We start from the raw sequence: 16,975 nt of genomic DNA on the forward strand, positions 1-16,975 counted from the left end.
CGTATCCTAACCTGTAGAACTCGACTCGGGCAACCAGATAAACACTAGCTTGACCCGGCGCATGCACATTTAGGGGGCTCAAATTAACAAAATTAAAGGGAATAAAGGGCTATTTATCGCATTTTAAAAAATTAAAATAAAGTATTTTTTCAAGGGGCCCCCAGGGATATCCCGACGGCCTAGCCAGGGTAACCACGTATCCTAACCTGTAGAACTCGACTCGGGCAACCAGATAAACACTAGCTTGACCCGGCGCATGCACATTTAGGGGGCTCAAATTAACAGAATTAAAGGGAATAAAGGGCTATTTATCGCATTAAAAAAAAAAAAAATAAAGTATTTTTTCAAGGGGCCCCCAGGGATATCCCGACGGCCTAGCCAGGGTAACCACGTATCCTAACCTGTAGAACTCGACTCGGGCAACCAGATAAACACTAGCTTGACCCGGCGCATGCACATTTAGGGGGCTCAAATTAACAAAATTAAAGGGAATAAAGGGCTATTTATCGCATTAAAAAAAATTAAAATAAAGTATTTTTTCAAGGGGCCCCCAGGGATATCCCGTCGGCCTAGCCAGGGTAACCACGTATCCTACCCTGTAGAACTCGACTCGGGCAACCAGATAAACACTAGCTTGACCCGGCGCATGCACATTTAGGGGGCTCAAATTAACAAAATTAAAGGGAATAAAGGGCTATTTATCGCATTTAAAAAAATTAAAATAAAGTATTTTTTCAAGGGGCCCCAGGGATATCCCGACGGCCTAGCCAGGGTAACCACGTATCCTAACCTGTAGAACTCGACTCGGGCAACCAGATAAACACTAGCTTGACCCGGCGCATGCACATTTAGGGGGCTCAAATTAACAAAATTAAAGGGAATAAAGGGCTATTTATCGCATTTTAAAAAATTAAAAGAAAGTATTTTTTCAAGGGGCCCCCAGGGATATCCCGACGGCCTAGCCAGGGTAACCACGTTTCCTAACCTGTAGAACTCGACTCGGGCAACCAGATAAACACTAGCTTGACCCGGCGCATGCACATTTAGGGGGCTCAAATTAACAAAATTAAAGGGAATAAAGGGCTATTTATCGCATTAAAAAAAATTAAAATAAAGTATTTTTTCAAGGGGCCCCCAGGGATATCCCGACGGCCTAGCCAGGGTAACCACGTATCCTAACCTGTAGAACTCGACTCGGGCAACCAGATAAACACTAGCTTGACCCGGCGCATGCACATTTAGGGGGCTCAAATTAACAAAATTAAAGGGAATAAAGGGCTATTTATCGCATTTAAAAAAAATTAAAATAAAGTATTTTTTCAAGGGGCCCCCAGGGATATCCCGACGGCCTAGCCAGGGTAACCACGTTTCCTAACCTGTAGAACTCGACTCGGGCAACCAGATAAACACTAGCTTGACCCGGCGCATGCACATTTAGGGGGCTCAAATTAACAAAATTAAAGGGAATAAAGGGCTATTTATCGCATTAAAAAAAATTAAAATAAAGTATTTTTTCAAGGGGCCCCCAGGGATATCCCGACGGCCTAGCCAGGGTAACCACGTATCCTAACCTGTAGAACTCGACTCGGGCAACCAGATAAACACTAGCTTGACCCGGCGCATGCACATTTAGGGGGCTCAAATTAACAAAATTAAAGGGAATAAAGGGCTATTTATCGCATTTAAAAAAATTAAAATAAAGTATTTTTTCAAGGGGCCCCAGGGATATCCCGACGGCCTAGCCAGGGTAACCACGTATCCTAACCTGTAGAACTCGACTCGGGCAACCAGATAAACACTAGCTTGACCCGGCGCATGCACATTTAGGGGGCTCAAATTAACAAAATTAAAGGGAATAAAGGGCTATTTATCGCATTTTAAAAAATTAAAAGAAAGTATTTTTTCAAGGGGCCCCCAGGGATATCCCGACGGCCTAGCCAGGGTAACCACGTTTCCTAACCTGTAGAACTCGACTCGGGCAACCAGATAAACACTAGCTTGACCCGGCGCATGCACATTTAGGGGGCTCAAATTAACAAAATTAAAGGGAATAAAGGGCTATTTATCGCATTAAAAAAAATTAAAATAAAGTATTTTTTCAAGGGGCCCCCAGGGATATCCCGACGGCCTAGCCAGGGTAACCACGTATCCTAACCTGTAGAACTCGACTCGGGCAACCAGATAAACACTAGCTTGACCCGGCGCATGCACATTTAGGGGGCTCAAATTAACAAAATTAAAGGGAATAAAGGGCTATTTATCGCATTTAAAAAAAATTAAAATAAAGTATTTTTTCAAGGGGCCCCCAGGGATATCCCGACGGCCTAGCCAGGGTAACCACGTTTCCTAACCTGTAGAACTCGACTCGGGCAACCAGATAAACACTAGCTTGACCCGGCGCATGCACATTTAGGGGGCTCAAATTAACAAAATTAAAGGGAATAAAGGGCTATTTATCGCATTAAAAAAAATTAAAATAAAGTATTTTTTCAAGGGGCCCCCAGGGATATCCCGACGGCCTAGCCAGGGTAACCACGTATCCTAACCTGTAGAACTCGACTCGGGCAACCAGATAAACACTAGCTTGACCCGGCGCATGCACATTTAGGGGGCTCAAATTAACAAAATTAAAGGGAATAAAGGGCTATTTATCGCATTTAAAAAAATTAAAATAAAGTATTTTTTCAAGGGGCCCCAGGGATATCCCGACGGCCTAGCCAGGGTAACCACGTATCCTAACCTGTAGAACTCGACTCGGGCAACCAGATAAACACTAGCTTGACCCGGCGCATGCACATTTAGGGGGCTCAAATTAACAAAATTAAAGGGAATAAAGGGCTATTTATCGCATTTAAAAAAATTAAAATAAAGTATTTTTTCAAGGGGCCCCAGGGATATCCCGACGGCCTAGCCAGGGTAACCACGTATCCTAACCTGTAGAACTCGACTCGGGCAACCAGATAAACACTAGCTTGACCCGGCGCATGCACATTTAGGGGGCTCAAATTAACAAAATTAAAGGGAATAAAGGGCTATTTATCGCATTTTAAAAAATTAAAAGAAAGTATTTTTTCAAGGGGCCCCCAGGGATATCCCGACGGCCTAGCCAGGGTAACCACGTTTCCTAACCTGTAGAACTCGACTCGGGCAACCAGATAAACACTAGCTTGACCCGGCGCATGCACATTTAGGGGGCTCAAATTAACAAAATTAAAGGGAATAAAGGGCTATTTATCGCATTAAAAAAAATTAAAATAAAGTATTTTTTCAAGGGGCCCCCAGGGATATCCCGACGGCCTAGCCAGGGTAACCACGTATCCTAACCTGTAGAACTCGACTCGGGCAACCAGATAAACACTAGCTTGACCCGGCGCATGCACATTTAGGGGGCTCAAATTAACAAAATTAAAGGGAATAAAGGGCTATTTATCGCATTTAAAAAAAATTAAAATAAAGTATTTTTTCAAGGGGCCCCCAGGGATATCCCGACGGCCTAGCCAGGGTAACCACGTTTCCTAACCTGTAGAACTCGACTCGGGCAACCAGATAAACACTAGCTTGACCCGGCGCATGCACATTTAGGGGGCTCAAATTAACAAAATTAAAGGGAATAAAGGGCTATTTATCGCATTAAAAAAAATTAAAATAAAGTATTTTTTCAAGGGGCCCCCAGGGATATCCCGACGGCCTAGCCAGGGTAACCACGTATCCTAACCTGTAGAACTCGACTCGGGCAACCAGATAAACACTAGCTTGACCCGGCGCATGCACATTTAGGGGGCTCAAATTAACAAAATTAAAGGGAATAAAGGGCTATTTATCGCATTTAAAAAAATTAAAATAAAGTATTTTTTCAAGGGGCCCCAGGGATATCCCGACGGCCTAGCCAGGGTAACCACGTATCCTAACCTGTAGAACTCGACTCGGGCAACCAGATAAACACTAGCTTGACCCGGCGCATGCACATTTAGGGGGCTCAAATTAACAAAATTAAAGGGAATAAAGGGCTATTTATCGCATTTTAAAAAATTAAAAGAAAGTATTTTTTCAAGGGGCCCCCAGGGATATCCCGACGGCCTAGCCAGGGTAACCACGTTTCCTAACCTGTAGAACTCGACTCGGGCAACCAGATAAACACTAGCTTGACCCGGCGCATGCACATTTAGGGGGCTCAAATTAACAAAATTAAAGGGAATAAAGGGCTATTTATCGCATTAAAAAAAATTAAAATAAAGTATTTTTTCAAGGGGCCCCCAGGGATATCCCGACGGCCTAGCCAGGGTAACCACGTATCCTAACCTGTAGAACTCGACTCGGGCAACCAGATAAACACTAGCTTGACCCGGCGCATGCACATTTAGGGGGCTCAAATTAACAAAATTAAAGGGAATAAAGGGCTATTTATCGCATTTAAAAAAAATTAAAATAAAGTATTTTTTCAAGGGGCCCCCAGGGATATCCCGACGGCCTAGCCAGGGTAACCACGTTTCCTAACCTGTAGAACTCGACTCGGGCAACCAGATAAACACTAGCTTGACCCGGCGCATGCACATTTAGGGGGCTCAAATTAACAAAATTAAAGGGAATAAAGGGCTATTTATCGCATTAAAAAAAATTAAAATAAAGTATTTTTTCAAGGGGCCCCCAGGGATATCCCGACGGCCTAGCCAGGGTAACCACGTATCCTAACCTGTAGAACTCGACTCGGGCAACCAGATAAACACTAGCTTGACCCGGCGCATGCACATTTAGGGGGCTCAAATTAACAAAATTAAAGGGAATAAAGGGCTATTTATCGCATTTAAAAAAATTAAAATAAAGTATTTTTTCAAGGGGCCCCAGGGATATCCCGACGGCCTAGCCAGGGTAACCACGTATCCTAACCTGTAGAACTCGACTCGGGCAACCAGATAAACACTAGCTTGACCCGGCGCATGCACATTTAGGGGGCTCAAATTAACAAAATTAAAGGGAATAAAGGGCTATTTATCGCATTTAAAAAAATTAAAATAAAGTATTTTTTCAAGGGGCCCCAGGGATATCCCGACGGCCTAGCCAGGGTAACCACGTATCCTAACCTGTAGAACTCGACTCGGGCAACCAGATAAACACTAGCTTGACCCGGCGCATGCACATTTAGGGGGCTCAAATTAACAAAATTAAAGGGAATAAAGGGCTATTTATCGCATTTAAAAAAATTAAAATAAAGTATTTTTTCAAGGGGCCCCAGGGATATCCCGACGGCCTAGCCAGGGTAACCACGTATCCTAACCTGTAGAACTCGACTCGGGCAACCAGATAAACACTAGCTTGACCCGGCGCATGCACATTTAGGGGGCTCAAATTAACAAAATTAAAGGGAATAAAGGGCTATTTATCGCATTTAAAAAAATTAAAATAAAGTATTTTTTCAAGGGGCCCCAGGGATATCCCGACGGCCTAGCCAGGGTAACCACGTATCCTAACCTGTAGAACTCGACTCGGGCAACCAGATAAACACTAGCTTGACCCGGCGCATGCACATTTAGGGGGCTCAAATTAACAAAATTAAAGGGAATAAAGGGCTATTTATCGCATTTTAAAAAATTAAAAGAAAGTATTTTTTCAAGGGGCCCCCAGGGATATCCCGACGGCCTAGCCAGGGTAACCACGTTTCCTAACCTGTAGAACTCGACTCGGGCAACCAGATAAACACTAGCTTGACCCGGCGCATGCACATTTAGGGGGCTCAAATTAACAAAATTAAAGGGAATAAAGGGCTATTTATCGCATTAAAAAAAATTAAAATAAAGTATTTTTTCAAGGGGCCCCCAGGGATATCCCGACGGCCTAGCCAGGGTAACCACGTATCCTAACCTGTAGAACTCGACTCGGGCAACCAGATAAACACTAGCTTGACCCGGCGCATGCACATTTAGGGGGCTCAAATTAACAAAATTAAAGGGAATAAAGGGCTATTTATCGCATTTAAAAAAAATTAAAATAAAGTATTTTTTCAAGGGGCCCCCAGGGATATCCCGACGGCCTAGCCAGGGTAACCACGTTTCCTAACCTGTAGAACTCGACTCGGGCAACCAGATAAACACTAGCTTGACCCGGCGCATGCACATTTAGGGGGCTCAAATTAACAAAATTAAAGGGAATAAAGGGCTATTTATCGCATTAAAAAAAATTAAAATAAAGTATTTTTTCAAGGGGCCCCCAGGGATATCCCGACGGCCTAGCCAGGGTAACCACGTATCCTAACCTGTAGAACTCGACTCGGGCAACCAGATAAACACTAGCTTGACCCGGCGCATGCACATTTAGGGGGCTCAAATTAACAAAATTAAAGGGAATAAAGGGCTATTTATCGCATTAAAAAAAATTAAAATAAAGTATTTTTTCAAGGGGCCCCAGGGATATCCCGACGGCCTAGCCAGGGTAACCACGTATCCTAACCTGTAGAACTCGACTCGGGCAACCAGATAAACACTAGCTTGACCCGGCGCATGCACATTTAGGGGGCTCAAATTAACAAAATTAAAGGGAATAAAGGGCTATTTATCGCATTTTAAAAAATTAAAAGAAAGTATTTTTTCAAGGGGCCCCCAGGGATATCCCGACGGCCTAGCCAGGGTAACCACGTTTCCTAACCTGTAGAACTCGACTCGGGCAACCAGATAAACACTAGCTTGACCCGGCGCATGCACATTTAGGGGGCTCAAATTAACAAAATTAAAGGGAATAAAGGGCTATTTATCGCATTAAAAAAAATTAAAATAAAGTATTTTTTCAAGGGGCCCCCAGGGATATCCCGACGGCCTAGCCAGGGTAACCACGTATCCTAACCTGTAGAACTCGACTCGGGCAACCAGATAAACACTAGCTTGACCCGGCGCATGCACATTTAGGGGGCTCAAATTAACAAAATTAAAGGGAATAAAGGGCTATTTATCGCATTTAAAAAAAATTAAAATAAAGTATTTTTTCAAGGGGCCCCCAGGGATATCCCGACGGCCTAGCCAGGGTAACCACGTTTCCTAACCTGTAGAACTCGACTCGGGCAACCAGATAAACACTAGCTTGACCCGGCGCATGCACATTTAGGGGGCTCAAATTAACAAAATTAAAGGGAATAAAGGGCTATTTATCGCATTAAAAAAAATTAAAATAAAGTATTTTTTCAAGGGGCCCCCAGGGATATCCCGACGGCCTAGCCAGGGTAACCACGTATCCTAACCTGTAGAACTCGACTCGGGCAACCAGATAAACACTAGCTTGACCCGGCGCATGCACATTTAGGGGGCTCAAATTAACAAAATTAAAGGGAATAAAGGGCTATTTATCGCATTTAAAAAAATTAAAATAAAGTATTTTTTCAAGGGGCCCCAGGGATATCCCGACGGCCTAGCCAGGGTAACCACGTATCCTAACCTGTAGAACTCGACTCGGGCAACCAGATAAACACTAGCTTGACCCGGCGCATGCACATTTAGGGGGCTCAAATTAACAAAATTAAAGGGAATAAAGGGCTATTTATCGCATTTTAAAAAAATTAAAATAAAGTATTTTTTCAAGGGGCCCCCAGGGATATCCCGACGGCCTAGCCAGGGTAACCACGTTTCCTAACCTGTAGAACTCGACTCGGGCAACCAGATAAACACTAGCTTGACCCGGCGCATGCACATTTAGGGGGCTCAAATTAACAAAATTAAAGGGAATAAAGGGCTATTTATCGCATTAAAAAAAATTAAAATAAAGTATTTTTTCAAGGGGCCCCCAGGGATATCCCGACGGCCTAGCCAGGGTAACCACGTATCCTAACCTGTAGAACTCGACTCGGGCAACCAGATAAACACTAGCTTGACCCGGCGCATGCACATTTAGGGGGCTCAAATTAACAAAATTAAAGGGAATAAAGGGCTATTTATCGCATTTAAAAAAAATTAAAATAAAGTATTTTTTCAAGGGGCCCCCAGGGATATCCCGACGGCCTAGCCAGGGTAACCACGTTTCCTAACCTGTAGAACTCGACTCGGGCAACCAGATAAACACTAGCTTGACCCGGCGCATGCACATTTAGGGGGCTCAAATTAACAAAATTAAAGGGAATAAAGGGCTATTTATCGCATTAAAAAAAATTAAAATAAAGTATTTTTTCAAGGGGCCCCCAGGGATATCCCGACGGCCTAGCCAGGGTAACCACGTATCCTAACCTGTAGAACTCGACTCGGGCAACCAGATAAACACTAGCTTGACCCGGCGCATGCACATTTAGGGGGCTCAAATTAACAAAATTAAAGGGAATAAAGGGCTATTTATCGCATTTAAAAAAATTAAAATAAAGTATTTTTTCAAGGGGCCCCAGGGGATATCCCGACGGCCTAGCCAGGGTAACCACGTATCCTAACCTGTAGAACTCGACTCGGGCAACCAGATAAACACTAGCTTGACCCGGCGCATGCACATTTAGGGGGCTCAAATTAACAAAATTAAAGGGAATAAAGGGCTATTTATCGCATTTTAAAAAATTAAAAGAAAGTATTTTTTCAAGGGGCCCCCAGGGATATCCCGACGGCCTAGCCAGGGTAACCACGTTTCCTAACCTGTAGAACTCGACTCGGGCAACCAGATAAACACTAGCTTGACCCGGCGCATGCACATTTAGGGGGCTCAAATTAACAAAATTAAAGGGAATAAAGGGCTATTTATCGCATTAAAAAAAATTAAAATAAAGTATTTTTTCAAGGGGCCCCCAGGGATATCCCGACGGCCTAGCCAGGGTAACCACGTATCCTAACCTGTAGAACTCGACTCGGGCAACCAGATAAACACTAGCTTGACCCGGCGCATGCACATTTAGGGGGCTCAAATTAACAAAATTAAAGGGAATAAAGGGCTATTTATCGCATTTAAAAAAAATTAAAATAAAGTATTTTTTCAAGGGGCCCCCAGGGATATCCCGACGGCCTAGCCAGGGTAACCACGTTTCCTAACCTGTAGAACTCGACTCGGGCAACCAGATAAACACTAGCTTGACCCGGCGCATGCACATTTAGGGGGCTCAAATTAACAAAATTAAAGGGAATAAAGGGCTATTTATCGCATTAAAAAAAATTAAAATAAAGTATTTTTTCAAGGGGCCCCCAGGGATATCCCGACGGCCTAGCCAGGGTAACCACGTATCCTAACCTGTAGAACTCGACTCGGGCAACCAGATAAACACTAGCTTGACCCGGCGCATGCACATTTAGGGGGCTCAAATTAACAAAATTAAAGGGAATAAAGGGCTATTTATCGCATTTAAAAAAATTAAAATAAAGTATTTTTTCAAGGGGCCCCAGGGATATCCCGACGGCCTAGCCAGGGTAACCACGTATCCTAACCTGTAGAACTCGACTCGGGCAACCAGATAAACACTAGCTTGACCCGGCGCATGCACATTTAGGGGGCTCAAATTAACAAAATTAAAGGGAATAAAGGGCTATTTATCGCATTTTAAAAAATTAAAAGAAAGTATTTTTTCAAGGGGCCCCCAGGGATATCCCGACGGCCTAGCCAGGGTAACCACGTTTCCTAACCTGTAGAACTCGACTCGGGCAACCAGATAAACACTAGCTTGACCCGGCGCATGCACATTTAGGGGGCTCAAATTAACAAAATTAAAGGGAATAAAGGGCTATTTATCGCATTAAAAAAAATTAAAATAAAGTATTTTTTCAAGGGGCCCCCAGGGGATATCCCGACGGCCTAGCCAGGGTAACCACGTATCCTAACCTGTAGAACTCGACTCGGGCAACCAGATAAACACTAGCTTGACCCGGCGCATGCACATTTAGGGGGCTCAAATTAACAAAATTAAAGGGAATAAAGGGCTATTTATCGCATTTAAAAAAAATTAAAATAAAGTATTTTTTCAAGGGGCCCCAGGGATATCCCGACGGCCTAGCCAGGGTAACCACGTTTCCTAACCTGTAGAACTCGACTCGGGCAACCAGATAAACACTAGCTTGACCCGGCGCATGCACATTTAGGGGGCTCAAATTAACAAAATTAAAGGGAATAAAGGGCTATTTATCGCATTAAAAAAAATTAAAATAAAGTATTTTTTCAAGGGGCCCCCAGGGATATCCCGACGGCCTAGCCAGGGTAACCACGTATCCTAACCTGTAGAACTCGACTCGGGCAACCAGATAAACACTAGCTTGACCCGGCGCATGCACATTTAGGGGGCTCAAATTAACAAAATTAAAGGGAATAAAGGGCTATTTATCGCATTTAAAAAAATTAAAATAAAGTATTTTTTCAAGGGGCCCCAGGGATATCCCGACGGCCTAGCCAGGGTAACCACGTATCCTAACCTGTAGAACTCGACTCGGGCAACCAGATAAACACTAGCTTGACCCGGCGCATGCACATTTAGGGGGCTCAAATTAACAAAATTAAAGGGAATAAAGGGCTATTTATCGCATTTAAAAAAATTAAAATAAAGTATTTTTTCAAGGGGCCCCCAGGGATATCCCGACGGCCTAGCCAGGGTAACCACGTATCCTAACCTGTAGAACTCGACTCGGGCAACCAGATAAACACTAGCTTGACCCGGCGCATGCACATTTAGGGGGCTCAAATTAACAAAATTAAAGGGAATAAAGGGCTATTTATCGCATTTAAAAAAATTAAAATAAAGTATTTTTTCAAGGGGCCCCAGGGATATCCCGACGGCCTAGCCAGGGTAACCACGTATCCTAACCTGTAGAACTCGACTCGGGCAACCAGATAAACACTAGCTTGACCCGGCGCATGCACATTTAGGGGGCTCAAATTAACAAAATTAAAGGGAATAAAGGGCTATTTATCGCATTTAAAAAAAATTAAAATAAAGTATTTTTTCAAGGGGCCCCCAGGGATATCCCGACGGCCTAGCCAGGGTAACCACGTATCCTAACCTGTAGAACTCGACTCGGGCAACCAGATAAACACTAGCTTGACCCGGCGCATGCACATTTAGGGGGCTCAAATTAACAAAATTAAAGGGAATAAAGGGCTATTTATCGCATTTAAAAAAAATTAAAATAAAGTATTTTTTCAAGGGGCCCCCAGGGATATCCCGACGGCCTAGCCAGGGTAACCACGTATCCTAACCTGTAGAACTCGACTCGGGCAACCAGATAAACACTAGCTTGACCCGGCGCATGCACATTTAGGGGGCTCAAATTAACAAAATTAAAGGGAATAAAGGGCTATTTATCGCATTAAAAAAAATTAAAATAAAGTATTTTTTCAAGGGGCCCCCAGGGATATCCCGACGGCCTAGCCAGGGTAACCACGTATCCTAACCTGTAGAACTCGACTCGGGCAACCAGATAAACACTAGCTTGACCCGGCGCATGCACATTTAGGGGGCTCAAATTAACAAAATTAAAGGGAATAAAGGGCTATTTATCGCATTTAAAAAAAATTAAAATAAAGTATTTTTTCAAGGGGCCCCCAGGGATATCCCGACGGCCTAGCCAGGGTAACCACGTTTCCTAACCTGTAGAACTCGACTCGGGCAACCAGATAAACACTAGCTTGACCCGGCGCATGCACATTTAGGGGGCTCAAATTAACAAAATTAAAGGGAATAAAGGGCTATTTATCGCATTAAAAAAAATTAAAATAAAGTATTTTTTCAAGGGGCCCCCAGGGATATCCCGACGGCCTAGCCAGGGTAACCACGTATCCTAACCTGTAGAACTCGACTCGGGCAACCAGATAAACACTAGCTTGACCCGGCGCATGCACATTTAGGGGGCTCAAATTAACAAAATTAAAGGGAATAAAGGGCTATTTATCGCATTAAAAAAAATTAAAATAAAGTATTTTTTCAAGGGGCCCCAGGGATATCCCGACGGCCTAGCCAGGGTAACCACGTATCCTAACCTGTAGAACTCGACTCGGGCAACCAGATAAACACTAGCTTGACCCGGCGCATGCACATTTAGGGGGCTCAAATTAACAAAATTAAAGGGAATAAAGGGCTATTTATCGCATTTTAAAAAATTAAAAGAAAGTATTTTTTCAAGGGGCCCCCAGGGATATCCCGACGGCCTAGCCAGGGTAACCACGTTTCCTAACCTGTAGAACTCGACTCGGGCAACCAGATAAACACTAGCTTGACCCGGCGCATGCACATTTAGGGGGCTCAAATTAACAAAATTAAAGGGAATAAAGGGCTATTTATCGCATTAAAAAAAATTAAAATAAAGTATTTTTTCAAGGGGCCCCCAGGGATATCCCGACGGCCTAGCCAGGGTAACCACGTATCCTAACCTGTAGAACTCGACTCGGGCAACCAGATAAACACTAGCTTGACCCGGCGCATGCACATTTAGGGGGCTCAAATTAACAAAATTAAAGGGAATAAAGGGCTATTTATCGCATTTAAAAAAAATTAAAATAAAGTATTTTTTCAAGGGGCCCCCAGGGATATCCCGACGGCCTAGCCAGGGTAACCACGTTTCCTAACCTGTAGAACTCGACTCGGGCAACCAGATAAACACTAGCTTGACCCGGCGCATGCACATTTAGGGGGCTCAAATTAACAAAATTAAAGGGAATAAAGGGCTATTTATCGCATTAAAAAAAATTAAAATAAAGTATTTTTTCAAGGGGCCCCCAGGGATATCCCGACGGCCTAGCCAGGGTAACCACGTATCCTAACCTGTAGAACTCGACTCGGGCAACCAGATAAACACTAGCTTGACCCGGCGCATGCACATTTAGGGGGCTCAAATTAACAAAATTAAAGGGAATAAAGGGCTATTTATCGCATTTAAAAAAATTAAAATAAAGTATTTTTTCAAGGGGCCCCAGGGATATCCCGACGGCCTAGCCAGGGTAACCACGTATCCTAACCTGTAGAACTCGACTCGGGCAACCAGATAAACACTAGCTTGACCCGGCGCATGCACATTTAGGGGGCTCAAATTAACAAAATTAAAGGGAATAAAGGGCTATTTATCGCATTTTAAAAAATTAAAAGAAAGTATTTTTTCAAGGGGCCCCCAGGGATATCCCGACGGCCTAGCCAGGGTAACCACGTTTCCTAACCTGTAGAACTCGACTCGGGCAACCAGATAAACACTAGCTTGACCCGGCGCATGCACATTTAGGGGGCTCAAATTAACAAAATTAAAGGGAATAAAGGGCTATTTATCGCATTAAAAAAAATTAAAATAAAGTATTTTTTCAAGGGGCCCCCAGGGATATCCCGACGGCCTAGCCAGGGTAACCACGTATCCTAACCTGTAGAACTCGACTCGGGCAACCAGATAAACACTAGCTTGACCCGGCGCATGCACATTTAGGGGGCTCAAATTAACAAAATTAAAGGGAATAAAGGGCTATTTATCGCATTTAAAAAAAATTAAAATAAAGTATTTTTTCAAGGGGCCCCCAGGGATATCCCGACGGCCTAGCCAGGGTAACCACGTTTCCTAACCTGTAGAACTCGACTCGGGCAACCAGATAAACACTAGCTTGACCCGGCGCATGCACATTTAGGGGGCTCAAATTAACAAAATTAAAGGGAATAAAGGGCTATTTATCGCATTAAAAAAAATTAAAATAAAGTATTTTTTCAAGGGGCCCCCAGGGATATCCCGACGGCCTAGCCAGGGTAACCACGTATCCTAACCTGTAGAACTCGACTCGGGCAACCAGATAAACACTAGCTTGACCCGGCGCATGCACATTTAGGGGGCTCAAATTAACAAAATTAAAGGGAATAAAGGGCTATTTATCGCATTTAAAAAAATTAAAATAAAGTATTTTTTCAAGGGGCCCCAGGGATATCCCGACGGCCTAGCCAGGGTAACCACGTATCCTAACCTGTAGAACTCGACTCGGGCAACCAGATAAACACTAGCTTGACCCGGCGCATGCACATTTAGGGGGCTCAAATTAACAAAATTAAAGGGAATAAAGGGCTATTTATCGCATTTTAAAAAATTAAAAGAAAGTATTTTTTCAAGGGGCCCCCAGGGATATCCCGACGGCCTAGCCAGGGTAACCACGTTTCCTAACCTGTAGAACTCGACTCGGGCAACCAGATAAACACTAGCTTGACCCGGCGCATGCACATTTAGGGGGCTCAAATTAACAAAATTAAAGGGAATAAAGGGCTATTTATCGCATTAAAAAAAATTAAAATAAAGTATTTTTTCAAGGGGCCCCCAGGGATATCCCGACGGCCTAGCCAGGGTAACCACGTATCCTAACCTGTAGAACTCGACTCGGGCAACCAGATAAACACTAGCTTGACCCGGCGCATGCACATTTAGGGGGCTCAAATTAACAAAATTAAAGGGAATAAAGGGCTATTTATCGCATTTAAAAAAAATTAAAATAAAGTATTTTTTCAAGGGGCCCCCAGGGATATCCCGACGGCCTAGCCAGGGTAACCACGTTTCCTAACCTGTAGAACTCGACTCGGGCAACCAGATAAACACTAGCTTGACCCGGCGCATGCACATTTAGGGGGCTCAAATTAACAAAATTAAAGGGAATAAAGGGCTATTTATCGCATTAAAAAAAATTAAAATAAAGTATTTTTTCAAGGGGCCCCCAGGGATATCCCGACGGCCTAGCCAGGGTAACCACGTATCCTAACCTGTAGAACTCGACTCGGGCAACCAGATAAACACTAGCTTGACCCGGCGCATGCACATTTAGGGGGCTCAAATTAACAAAATTAAAGGGAATAAAGGGCTATTTATCGCATTTAAAAAAATTAAAATAAAGTATTTTTTCAAGGGGCCCCAGGGATATCCCGACGGCCTAGCCAGGGTAACCACGTATCCTAACCTGTAGAACTCGACTCGGGCAACCAGATAAACACTAGCTTGACCCGGCGCATGCACATTTAGGGGGCTCAAATTAACAAAATTAAAGGGAATAAAGGGCTATTTATCGCATTTTAAAAAATTAAAAGAAAGTATTTTTTCAAGGGGCCCCCAGGGATATCCCGACGGCCTAGCCAGGGTAACCACGTTTCCTAACCTGTAGAACTCGACTCGGGCAACCAGATAAACACTAGCTTGACCCGGCGCATGCACATTTAGGGGGCTCAAATTAACAAAATTAAAGGGAATAAAGGGCTATTTATCGCATTAAAAAAAATTAAAATAAAGTATTTTTTCAAGGGGCCCCCAGGGATATCCCGACGGCCTAGCCAGGGTAACCACGTATCCTAACCTGTAGAACTCGACTCGGGCAACCAGATAAACACTAGCTTGACCCGGCGCATGCACATTTAGGGGGCTCAAATTAACAAAATTAAAGGGAATAAAGGGCTATTTATCGCATTTAAAAAAAATTAAAATAAAGTATTTTTTCAAGGGGCCCCCAGGGATATCCCGACGGCCTAGCCAGGGTAACCACGTTTCCTAACCTGTAGAACTCGACTCGGGCAACCAGATAAACACTAGCTTGACCCGGCGCATGCACATTTAGGGGGCTCAAATTAACAAAATTAAAGGGAATAAAGGGCTATTTATCGCATTAAAAAAAATTAAAATAAAGTATTTTTTCAAGGGGCCCCCAGGGATATCCCGACGGCCTAGCCAGGGTAACCACGTATCCTAACCTGTAGAACTCGACTCGGGCAACCAGATAAACACTAGCTTGACCCGGCGCATGCACATTTAGGGGGCTCAAATTAACAAAATTAAAGGGAATAAAGGGCTATTTATCGCATTTAAAAAAATTAAAATAAAGTATTTTTTCAAGGGGCCCCAGGGATATCCCGACGGCCTAGCCAGGGTAACCACGTATCCTAACCTGTAGAACTCGACTCGGGCAACCAGATAAACACTAGCTTGACCCGGCGCATGCACATTTAGGGGGCTCAAATTAACAAAATTAAAGGGAATAAAGGGCTATTTATCGCATTTTAAAAAATTAAAAGAAAGTATTTTTTCAAGGGGCCCCCAGGGATATCCCGACGGCCTAGCCAGGGTAACCACGTTTCCTAACCTGTAGAACTCGACTCGGGCAACCAGATAAACACTAGCTTGACCCGGCGCATGCACATTTAGGGGGCTCAAATTAACAAAATTAAAGGGAATAAAGGGCTATTTATCGCATTAAAAAAAATTAAAATAAAGTATTTTTTCAAGGGGCCCCCAGGGATATCCCGACGGCCTAGCCAGGGTAACCACGTATCCTAACCTGTAGAACTCGACTCGGGCAACCAGATAAACACTAGCTTGACCCGGCGCATGCACATTTAGGGGGCTCAAATTAACAAAATTAAAGGGAATAAAGGGCTATTTATCGCATTTAAAAAAAATTAAAATAAAGTATTTTTTCAAGGGGCCCCCAGGGATATCCCGACGGCCTAGCCAGGGTAACCACGTTTCCTAACCTGTAGAACTCGACTCGGGCAACCAGATAAACACTAGCTTGACCCGGCGCATGCACATTTAGGGGGCTCAAATTAACAAAATTAAAGGGAATAAAGGGCTATTTATCGCATTAAAAAAAATTAAAATAAAGTATTTTTTCAAGGGGCCCCCAGGGATATCCCGACGGCCTAGCCAGGGTAACCACGTATCCTAACCTGTAGAACTCGACTCGGGCAACCAGATAAACACTAGCTTGACCCGGCGCATGCACATTTAGGGGGCTCAAATTAACAAAATTAAAGGGAATAAAGGGCTATTTATCGCATTTAAAAAAATTAAAATAAAGTATTTTTTCAAGGGGCCCCAGGGATATCCCGACGGCCTAGCCAGGGTAACCACGTATCCTAACCTGTAGAACTCGACTCGGGCAACCAGATAAACACTAGCTTGACCCGGCGCATGCACATTTAGGGGGCTCAAATTAACAAAATTAAAGGGAATAAAGGGCTATTTATCGCATTTTAAAAAATTAAAAGAAAGTATTTTTTCAAGGGGCCCCCAGGGATATCCCGACGGCCTAGCCAGGGTAACCACGTTTCCTAACC

Source organism: Lytechinus pictus, chromosome 17 (assembly GCF_037042905.1).
Source record: "Lytechinus pictus isolate F3 Inbred chromosome 17, Lp3.0, whole genome shotgun sequence".
Lineage (NCBI taxonomy): Eukaryota > Metazoa > Echinodermata > Echinoidea > Temnopleuroida > Toxopneustidae > Lytechinus > Lytechinus pictus.